Genomic DNA, 10881 nt, shown 5'->3' with positions numbered 1-10881 from the left:
CACACTCCAACAATTCCCAGACTCATCTATCTAGAATTTCTTGTCTCTAGAATGTTCTAGGACTGAGATCTCTCTCAAGTCCTCTTGAGAGTAGAACATAGATTGACTTTTTGTCCTTCACCTCACTGCCGCAAGAGCTGAGGCTAGAGCTACTTGATGAGAAACAGTGGGGATGGCCGGTCCATAGGAGTAAATATTTTCATCACAATTGAAAGTGGATAATAAAGCAGGAACAGAGCAACAATGTGGAAAACACAGGAGAAATAGACTCTAGACCCCTACCATAAATCTAAGAGTAATTCTTGGATTTGTATGTACTAGGAACTTTTCTAAATTGTTAATGTGTATATATTTAGTGAATCCTCCCCAAACCCTGTGGAGTAGGAAGTAAAATATTGCCCACTTTACAGATGAGAAAACCATGGCACAGACAATGTAAGTAGCTTGCCAAGGTCACACAGATTGGCCGACTCATACCTAGGCATTCTAGTTCTAGAGATCACTCTCTTAACCATGACAATGTATTGTCTCCCTGGAGACGGGAAATATTTTGGCCTCCACAGGATAGTTTCAGGAGTTGGCTGTGACTCAGAGGAGTTACTGACTCCTCCTCTTATTGATGTTCTTCTGGCCTCTGAGATACCTGAGAATGAGCCACTAGACGAACTGGATCTGGTGCAGGTGTGTAATCACACAAACATATACATGATTGATATTATACCGCTTTGTACCAACTACTATTTTAATTCATTAAATCAACAGGGAAAGCAGGTTGATGACAAAGCACACCTAGACATTTTTACTCTGGAATGTTAATAAGAAAAAGTTACAGCAAATAATTATATGAGAATGTTGTGGCCATGTTGATGAATCTCTAACAGCTTCTCAGTAAGCCAGCTTCCAATTTGGTGGTCTTGCTGACAAGTTCAGAGGTGATTTTCTGCTGATAATCACTGGTAGAGTTCTTCCAGTTAATTCAGGCACCATCCCATTTTGACTGGTCAGTGCCTATTCCATACCACTTAAAACTTTGACCCCTTCGTCACATCACTAGTGTTTTCCAACACACCCTTCACTTCTCCCTTTCCACACCCACACCTGTAGCTGGGGTGGCAGATTATAGCCAGAGGTAGAAGTGAGAGAGTTGCTAGATGCGTTTGATTCCACAAAACGAACAAGGCCAAATGCACTGTTTCTAGTGCAGAAACCAAAATATAGATGATGAAGGCACAATATGTGTGCTCAATTTAACTTGTTCAGGAACTTCTCTGAACTGATGTCTTCCCAAATTATATCTTTCCCAAAATATAGAATGACTACAAACTCCTCTCTAGGACCTCACCTTGAGTTTCATAATATTGGAGAGCATATTTTGAAAATTTCAGGGTACAGAGAAATCATTCCAAGATTTCACACTGTCCTCAACTCTTTCAAAGATCATGCCTTAAAAGAATAGCCCTACAGTGGGGTAAAGAGAGGCATGGTTTTCTCTCATTTTCTCTAGTGTCTCTACATTCACACCAACCCAGGTATCTTTCATTTGAAATTTCTCTGAGCTTCTTTATGTCCTTAGAATTTTTGCATCTGGCCATTTGGCCATTGTTTTCAACTCCTATCACTAGAAAAGTCTAAATTCCTGACCAAGGCATTTATGGCTTAAATCAGCCGTCCCCAACCTTTTTGGCACGAGGGACCGGTTTCACAGAAGACAATTTTTCCATGGATGGTGGAAGGGGGGTGGTTTCAGGATGAAACTGTCCCACCACAGATCATCAGGTATTAGATTCTCATAAGGAGTGCAAAACCTAGATCCCTCACATGCACAGTTCACAATAGGGTTCATGCTCCTATGAAACTCTAATGCTGCTGATGATCTGATAGGAGGTGGTAGTGCTTGCTCAACTGCCACTCACCTCCTGCTGTGGAGCCCAGTTTCCTAACAGGCCATAGACTGGTACTGATCTGGGGTACACGGGTTGGAGACCCCTGGCTAAAATAATCTCCTTATCTTTCTTTTTGCATGGTTTTCTCATTTCTTTCTTGTTTCCTTTGATTTTACATTCTGTTTCAATTCTTGTTACTCATTCTGTCTATATAACTGATTCTAATTCTTCCTCACAGAAGATTTTCTTCATTTTTATTTCACTTTGGAGCAATGTAATTTAGATGCTATGAACTTGTCTTTACTTCAATATAGAGTGTCCTATAAATAAGACCAAATTAGAGCATTAACATCAAATAAATATACATATATTGTAAATAACTGAAAATTTTACGCAGTCAGTAAGACATGGGAGACAGCTCCATCCTTTAATAGAAAGTAATTTTTCTCCTTACCCCTAATGTCGCCATCTGTGCTTCTATTTTCAATACCTGTTTTAAGGCAGTATTATGCTGTTCTTTGGCTAAAAGACAGAAATGACCTGGAATAAGTGGTTAGCACTAGCCATGCAGTGGTTACATCGAAGGTAACAGACCTGGACAGCACTACCCTTTATATGGTGAAATTTAAGTTTTGTTTCCTCTAAATTTTAGATAGGAAGTTCCTAGAACTCAAATTTCACAGTTTCTGTTTTAAAAACAAAACACAATTTCAAAAACAGCAAAAAAGAAAGACATATACCTATATGATTATACAAAATAGAGAACTTCATGTTAACCATATAGCTAACTTTTTGGAGGCTAGTGATATGTACCAAGGCACTCTTAATTACGTATTAGCAATGTAATACCAACATATGCGCTATGCCTGATTATGGCTTATGTTTTATTGTTATTCTCATTACCACTGTTTTAATTTTCTCCTTATAATAAGGTTTTCATTTTTATTTCAGATGCTGAAAAGTATATTTGATTGCCTCAAATTATTTTTATAGTACATTTTAGTTATGTTTTATTAAACCTTTTGACTATTTCATAGACTACACATCTAAAGAAGACCTCCAACTAAATATTAATTTACTACACAGTGTAAAAAATGCAAAGGTAAATATTTCTATTTGTATATCCTCCAAACTAATGAAGTTATCTATTTACACAGAGCTTGTCTACATGTAGCCAAACTGTAAAAAAAAAAAAAAAAAAAAAAAAAAAATCTGTAACTTTCAAGGAGCATTTTCAAACTAGAATTCTAGAATCCAAAGAATGATTCTCTGGTATGACCATTCACCTGCCAGACATTTTCCTTATTTTAAAGTTTTTGGCTTGGATGAGTTGAGGAAAAGAGGAAGCAGAGCAGAACTTCCACAATAGAGAAAATAATTCAATTCTATTATTTTCATAGAATGGAGTCATTTAAAAGTTTGATTGTGATAAATATTTTTGAAAGATGTTACTTTAAAAAGAAGAAAAAAGAAAATAAGGAGAAAGAGAAGAAGGAGAAGAGGTGGAGGAGGAGGAATAGGAGAGTAGTAAATAATTATTTAAGGCATTCATCCTCTTCATGTGATGTAATTGAAAGTTTAAACTGCACAAATATTTGGTTTATAACTACATAAAGGGTAAAAGATTAGTATAATCTTCCCCAAAGTTAAAGGATACTCTGTAACCTTGAAAAAGAAAAAGAAGTATGCATTGATGGTTTCATCCTTCTTTTTTAATAGTAAAACTTTATCCTTCTGATTTAAGATATTTGGCTTAATGATTTTGAATTCCTAAAAATGCTATACCATTTAACTTCCCTGAGGCTATTGTTACAGTAACATCAATGGCAACACCACCACCACCACACACATAACCCCACAAATTGATGATGGTTTCCAGTAACGAAAGTTTATTTCTCGCTCATATAAATAAGCAAATATTATTGTCTTTGGCGGGGAGAGTCAAGTGGAGACCTGTCCCACATCCAGGCTGAAGGAGCAAATGGGCTGGCACATTGTCATCTCCATGATAGAGAAGAGATGGCAGTACCACTCATGGCTTTTGAACTTTTTTGTTGAAAGGGGTATACATCACTACTAATCACAATTCACTGACTAAACCAAGACACATGGCAAGGTTGCAATCTCTGGGAAAGTAAAATCCTCTCATTAAAGGAAGAAAAATGAAAATCATATGATCGTGCCTGATTACGGACGAGGGAGAGAATCTTTCATAGGCAAGAAACATTTGGAAGTTGTACAGATGCTCTTCAACTTACGATGGGGTATACATCCTGACAAACCCATTGTAAGCTGAAAATATAAGTCAAAAGTGCACGGAATACACCTAATTTACTGAATATCATAGATTAGGCTAACCCACCTTAAATGTGTGCAGAACACTTACATTCTCCTACAACTGAGCAAAAGCACCTGGTAACTCAGTATACTGTAGAGTATTAGTTTTTCATGCTGGTGATCCCATTGTTGACTGTGAGCCATAGCTCACAGCCTCTGCCCAGCATTGCTGGAGAGGACTGTCTTGTTTTCTACCGAGTGCAGATTGCTTTTGCACATCCTAAAGTCAAGAAATTGTAAGTCAAACCACAGTAAGTTAGGAACTGCCTGTAATGTAATCAACCACAAATACCTAAGCAATTAGAATTAGGACTAGTAGTTTGCAATCAAGAACAAGAATTAGTGGTTTCCTTTTTAAATGAATATGTCAAAATTGAAATTTGCCACTAAATCAGCATTTTAAAAGTCACTGCCCTTGGATATTCCATTCGAAATTTAGAACTTTAATATTTAAAAAGCATGGAGCCGTGTGGTGATTGTCTTCTCCAGAACATTTAAATTCCTCCAGCATCAAAGAGTGTTATTTCCATACCTTTAAAAGCAACTTCATGCCTTTCTATGTGGAATTCACTTTCAAACAAGAATATTTATTCTCCCCTGTTGCCAGGACCATAAGGTGAAAAGTGCTTCTCGGTAGTTGTCTCACCACTAATGGGAATTTTTAATCAAGAAATATTGTCGTGCTAATCTAATAGACTTTAAGACCTCAGTGTCACTGAAGCCTGAAATATCCCTGCATTTCCACGTATAGAAATCTCTGAATAATGCAGTCCATCCCTAAAGAGGTATTATGCAAATGAATGCATTTAGTTAATATGTACTGTAAACAGATCACTTCTTCTATATTCCTTTCTAAATCACAGCAGAGATTAAAGCTGTAATACTCTTATTACCTAACAAAATAGCTAAACATTTAAAGTAGATCTGCAAAGAGCTTCAAGACCAAGATAACAGCCCCTTGAATTTGGATTGGGCTTTTCTTCCAAAGGTCATAGCATCTTCTTACATGCTTTGTCCCAAACCCCAAGAAGGAACATTTCTCTTAGAAATGTAAGTTACACTGGCTTTCTCTGGCCACTAAAAGACTAGTATATATCTTACATTCCCGTTACCAAATTCCCATCCAGTACTCACTGACAAATGCAACAGTGCCAATCTTACGTAACATACAAATGGGAAAAAATCAAACTCAAGATGCAGAATCGTTAGTAGAATGTCGTTGATTGTTTACTTCCAATTTAGTGTCCTCTCAGTCAGCTAATGTCAATCTCTATTAGAACTCCTCCCTGCCACATTGACTGATTTTAGCACTAGTAAATGATTTCAGATGAGAATGAAAACTCAATAATGATCTTTTCATTTGTCTTTCCAACCTTTATTGAATACAGACAATGAAGTAGAATGCTATGGCTTTGGCTACATAATTTTAAAGGGTTGATTTTTATGATGGTATTTTTGAGCCATGATAAAAGTTGGATGATACTGACAGCAAAGCTTTTCCTCTCAATCATGCAGAAGCCAATTGATCAAACAGTGCTGGTTTCATTAAACATGCCCAATATCCCCTTGGGATGGTGTATTGTCTGCCAGAGAACTTTCCATCTATTTCAAAGACATAAAAACAGAGGATAAATGATAACTTTTAAATCAGCAAATCTGCTTTCGCTTTTCTGTTTTTAATTTGCTATCAAATTGAGGCTGTATATTCCTTTATTGTTCAAAAACAGAGAGAACAAAAGAAACTCCAGTCCAGTTTTGTAGTTGAAGCAGAAAAGTTATGCAACCTCACACAGGGGAAAGAGGCAAAGGAACAGATAAATCTACACTGGTCACTCTCAAGAAAAGGGAGACTCAATCAAATACATTACAGCTTCCTTAGAGAGGAAAATAGGCCTCAGTGCAGCACTGAAACACAAGTTTTAACAGTGAAGAAAATGATTGGCTCAGAGTAGTGTAGCAGGCTGTAAGAAAATATTGTCAGAGGGTGTTCTGTGTTCTTACTAATGGCCATTTTGACTTGCCATTGGTACATAATAGACGATCGTCCTTGAGGTGTGAAGAGGCCTGCAATGTTCAGAGTGGTAAAAAAGACTTTTCCAGCACCCAGCATTCTCTAAGGCAGCTAGACCATATATACGAATGTCAGGAGAAAAACAGAATGTACTAGGAAATCTGAGATACAGCCTATATATTCATCAAGTTTTCAAATGACTATTTCACTTGTTATTTGTCCCTTTTCAATGACACTTTTCTATTTCATTTCTGCTGTTTTGCATAAATGTCTCTTTTTTATTTTAATAAAATTCTTTCTATTTTCATTCCTGTTTTCTTATATTGATGCTTCAATTTTCTCTAGTCTTTTTCCTTTTTTTGTCCTTTGTGATAAAAAGGAAAAAGGGTATCATTCTTTTTGTTTCCCACTGCTGTTTATAACATTTAACTTTATACAGAAACATAGGGTTGTCTAAGTAATTATGGGATTTATAACAAGAGTGAAAAAAATCAAATTGATTTTAAAAGATATGTTTCCAGTTTCACCAACATGTATCAATTTTTCCCAAAGAAATATGGCATGATTAAGGCTCAGTTAATATTTTCAGAAGGTCCTTGTTGTGGTTTATAAAATAACATTGTTATTCCGTGTTTTACTTTCTAAAATATTTTCACTGCATTTATTGATGAGCAATAAATAGAAATCATGGTAAAATTTTAAAGTGTAGAGCCATTGAAATAAGAATATGATTACCACAATAAAAATCAAACTCCCTGTAATAGAGTAGAATGGAAGTTCATCAAACTATATGTTCATATGCTAATCCCCAAATTGACAAATGTTTTCCCATTTGGAAAAAAAGGGTATTTCCAGGTACAATTAAATTAAGGATCTTGAGATGAAAAGGAGATCATCTTGGATTATGCAGGTAGACCTGAAATGTGATGACAAATGTCTTTATAGGAAACACACAGAAGAGGAGAAAACATACGCACAGTGGTGGTGTGAAGACAGAGGCAGAAATTGCAATGACATGGCCATAAGCCAAGGAAGCCAGGGGACATCAACAGCCACTAAATGCCGGAGGAAGCAAGGAAATGCTCTTCCCAAGAATCTCCAGAGAGCGAGCCCCAGCTGACACCTTGATTTTGGACGCATGATCTTCAAAACTGTGAGAGAACAATTTTTGTTGTTTTTAGCCATCCAGTTTATTACAGCAGTTGTATGACACTAATGCATTTTCCAACATGTATATACATCTCTCTCCCTCAAAATCCTCTATATGAATTGTTAAGAGATACATATATATGTATGTGTATATATGTGTGTGTGTGTGTATATATATATATATATATATATATATGGAGACCCTTTATAGACTGAAATAAGCATTCCATTTTATAGTTATTTATAAGCTTTTTCTCAAAGCACATTTGCAACCACATCATTTCCTTTGATGCCATATATAAATTTTCTTCAAGTTCTATTTGCGATTATCTTGCCTTGCGGCAGCGAGCAAAATGGAGAATCAGGTCTCTGTGTGAGCGGCAAATTTCCAATAGAAGATGTTGTTCTTATCTCTCCTCAGAAATTAGGAATAAAATCCTATTGAGGATATTTGCATACATTTTGGGTTTACTTCTGTTTACAAGTATGTAGATGAGTTAGAAAGAGATTAGTATGCTGGTTGTGATATATAATACAGTATATAATTCTTAATCAATGATTATGTTTAAAACATTGATCCAATAAGTAAAACAAAGCATTTCAACTTTGTCCTTTGAGGTCTAACCCAACCCAAGTATTTCCTAATGCAGCCTGTCTGTCCTCAACATTCTTGATCTTTCTTCCTACTCTACATTTCTGTCTTTTTCCATTTATCATCTATTATTTGTAGTATGTGTTTAATAATATTGATGATTTTGTTGTTGTTGTTGCTAATTGTCTGATAACCCAGCTTGAACACAGCCTCCACGTGGTTAGGAATCTTGGTATGCTCTGTTCCCTTATGTATCCTAAGCACCTGGAACAACACATGATCCATGCTCAATATGTACTCAATAAATGAATGTACTCAATAAATGAACAATTAGAACCCCAGTTGCTCTCCTCTGCCAAGGTCTATGGGGAAATGAAATCAAACTAATGTGCTTGAAGGGAAGGAAAAATGAATAGAACAACTGCTTCTGAAGATCAAGAACATGTGAGAGGGCATAGAAGGGGAAATTAAAATTTGAGATGGCTGTGACTGTTGTGAGGCCCATTGTTGTTAAAATGATTCTGTTATTATGGTTCTCTCCTAAAAATGAGTTAAATATTAAAATATTGAGGGGTGAAGTAAAGTATAACCAAAAAAGGACGAGTAACTCTGTATTCAAAATCATCCACATCCACCCTTAAGATTATTAGAAAGCCAAGAGCAGGAAAGGAAATGGTCAATTGTTTCTTTGCAGTTTGTTGTTGTTGTTCACAGTTCTACCTTTTCCCCTCATTGGGTTCTTCCCTTTTTTTGAAGTGCTCATTTGTGTTGAGTGATGAGTGAGATATAAAAAGGTGTCTTAATTTGTTCTGGCTGCTGTAATAAAATACCATAAACTGGGTGGCTTATTAAAAAATATATGTATTTCTTACAGTTATACAGGCTGAGACATCCAATATCAAGGTAACAGCAGATTTGGTGCCTGGTGAGGGCTTCTGTTTCATAAGATGGCACCTTCTTGCTATGACCTCACATAGTGGAAAGGGGAAGGCAGCTCTCTGGGGCCTTTTTTGTAAGGACACTAATGCCACTCATGAGGGCTACGCCCTCACAACCCAATCACCTCCCAATGCCTGCCATCCTAATATTACCACCTTGAAGGGTAGAATTTCAACATATAAATTTTGGGGGAATCATAAACACTCAGACCATAGTAGGAGGATTGAGTTGGTGTTATTTTTCTCATCGCATTTCTAAAGACACATTTGTTTTGTCTTTACAATAACTTTAGCAGAGGAAACAGATATTATTCCCATGTCACAGCTAATGAAGCTGAGGTTAGAACTATTGAAGGACTTACACAAGTTTACATGTCTAGGTAATTTGGCAAAGGGTTTACGAATTTTTGATACTGACTTTTCAATACTTTGTCTCTCTAGTAATCTCTTTTTCACATCTGTTTTCTAGCTCACTAATTCTGTGAAATAGATTCTATCCTTTCATTTATCAATGTATTTTTTTTTATTTAAACAAGTAAAGAATCTCAGATCAGAATTTGAAATCAGTATTCGCAGGTTAAAATTTATGTCTGCCACCTAATCATTATATGATTTTGAGAAAATTACTCAAGATCTCTGACACTCCTTTTACATGTCTGTAGAATATGAACAATAGATTGTCATACATTATTATTATTTCCATTATTGTTTTAAATTTACTCTTATATTTACAATTTTCTGTGCTCTTTATTATTTCCTGAATGTCACATATTCATTCTGAGATCCCTTTTCTTCTGTCTGAAGTGTATACTTTAGAATTTATTTTACTATGAATGTGCTGAGTACAAACTCAGTTTGTGTTTGTCTGCTCTTGCTATTGAAAGAAATTTTCACTGCTCATAAAATATTGGTTAGATAAACATTATCTTTTAGCACATTGTCTTCAGTATGACGCCACTGTCTTCTGGTTTCCACTATTGCATATGCAAAGACAGCTGTCAATCTAACCATTTCACAATTAAAATGAATCTGTTCATTCTGACTGCTTCTAAGATTTCTTTTTCTTGGGTGTTCTATACTTTCACTATGTATAAAGTGGATATTTTTTCTTTGATTATCTTGCTTGAGGTTTTTGGGGCTTTCCACATTGGTTTTGTGATTCCATCAGTTTCATAAATTTTTGAACAATATACCTTCAAATAGTTTCATTGTCGTACTCTCTTCTAGTTTTAGAAGTAAAATTAGATGTATATTAAACCTTTTAACTTTGTTCTTTACATAACAACACCTTTTCTATTTTATATTTTATATCTCTTTCTTGTCTCTTTCTTTAGATCTAACTTCTATTTTATTAATTTCTTACCTAATTTCTGTTAAAATTGTCCACTGAGTTCTAATTTCAATTATTTAGGTTTTCATTTCTAAATGTTTATTGTATTTTTCAACAATTCTTTATTATTATTTCTTATTTGCTGCACATATTTCAAGATTTGATTTTATATTATTAAACATAATAGTCATTTTAAAGTCTGAAGATTTTTGAAATGTATATTACATATTTTACTGTTATTATTTTCAACAGGCAAGGCTATTCAAGTATCTAGCCCACCGTGTCATTAAGCCAACATGAAAATGGAGGTAATACTCCAAGCTCAGAATTGTTATGAGGATTAAGTAAGGCTATGTATGAAAACTCACAGTTTGGCACAGAATAAGCATGTGGTACATGTAAATAGTTTTTACTATTCAAAATTTATGACAATTATTTTAAGTTGAATATGGGTTAGAGCGTTAGAACTTTCCTTAAATCTTTAATGTAGCAATTATCAACCTCTGTTTTGAAAAACAGTTATAGAACACACTGAGTTATTTATCCTTTTCTAGGAGTTACAACAAATGACATGACTTAGAGCAAAAACCCACCAATGCAAAATATTACATGCCATTGATGCAGTTCTCTAATTATTCATA

At 35.1% G+C, this 10881-nt stretch overlaps 1 long non-coding RNA gene across 1 annotated transcript; it reads left to right on the top strand.

Annotated features, from left to right (window-relative positions):
- The first annotated feature begins 575 nt into the window (after positions 1 to 575).
- LOC129464365 (uncharacterized) lies at positions 576 to 10549 on the top strand. The gene is made up of 3 exons (XR_008651565.1): positions 576 to 681; positions 7177 to 7384; positions 10493 to 10549. It is a non-coding gene; the product is annotated as an uncharacterized lncRNA (long non-coding RNA).
- The last annotated feature ends 332 nt before the right edge of the window (positions 10550 to 10881 follow it).

This window comes from Symphalangus syndactylus, chromosome 16 (genome assembly GCF_028878055.3).
Source record: "Symphalangus syndactylus isolate Jambi chromosome 16, NHGRI_mSymSyn1-v2.1_pri, whole genome shotgun sequence".
In the NCBI taxonomy this organism is placed as follows: Eukaryota; Metazoa; Chordata; class Mammalia; order Primates; family Hylobatidae; genus Symphalangus; species Symphalangus syndactylus.
This window is presented reverse-complemented; position numbering and strand designations above follow the sequence as displayed.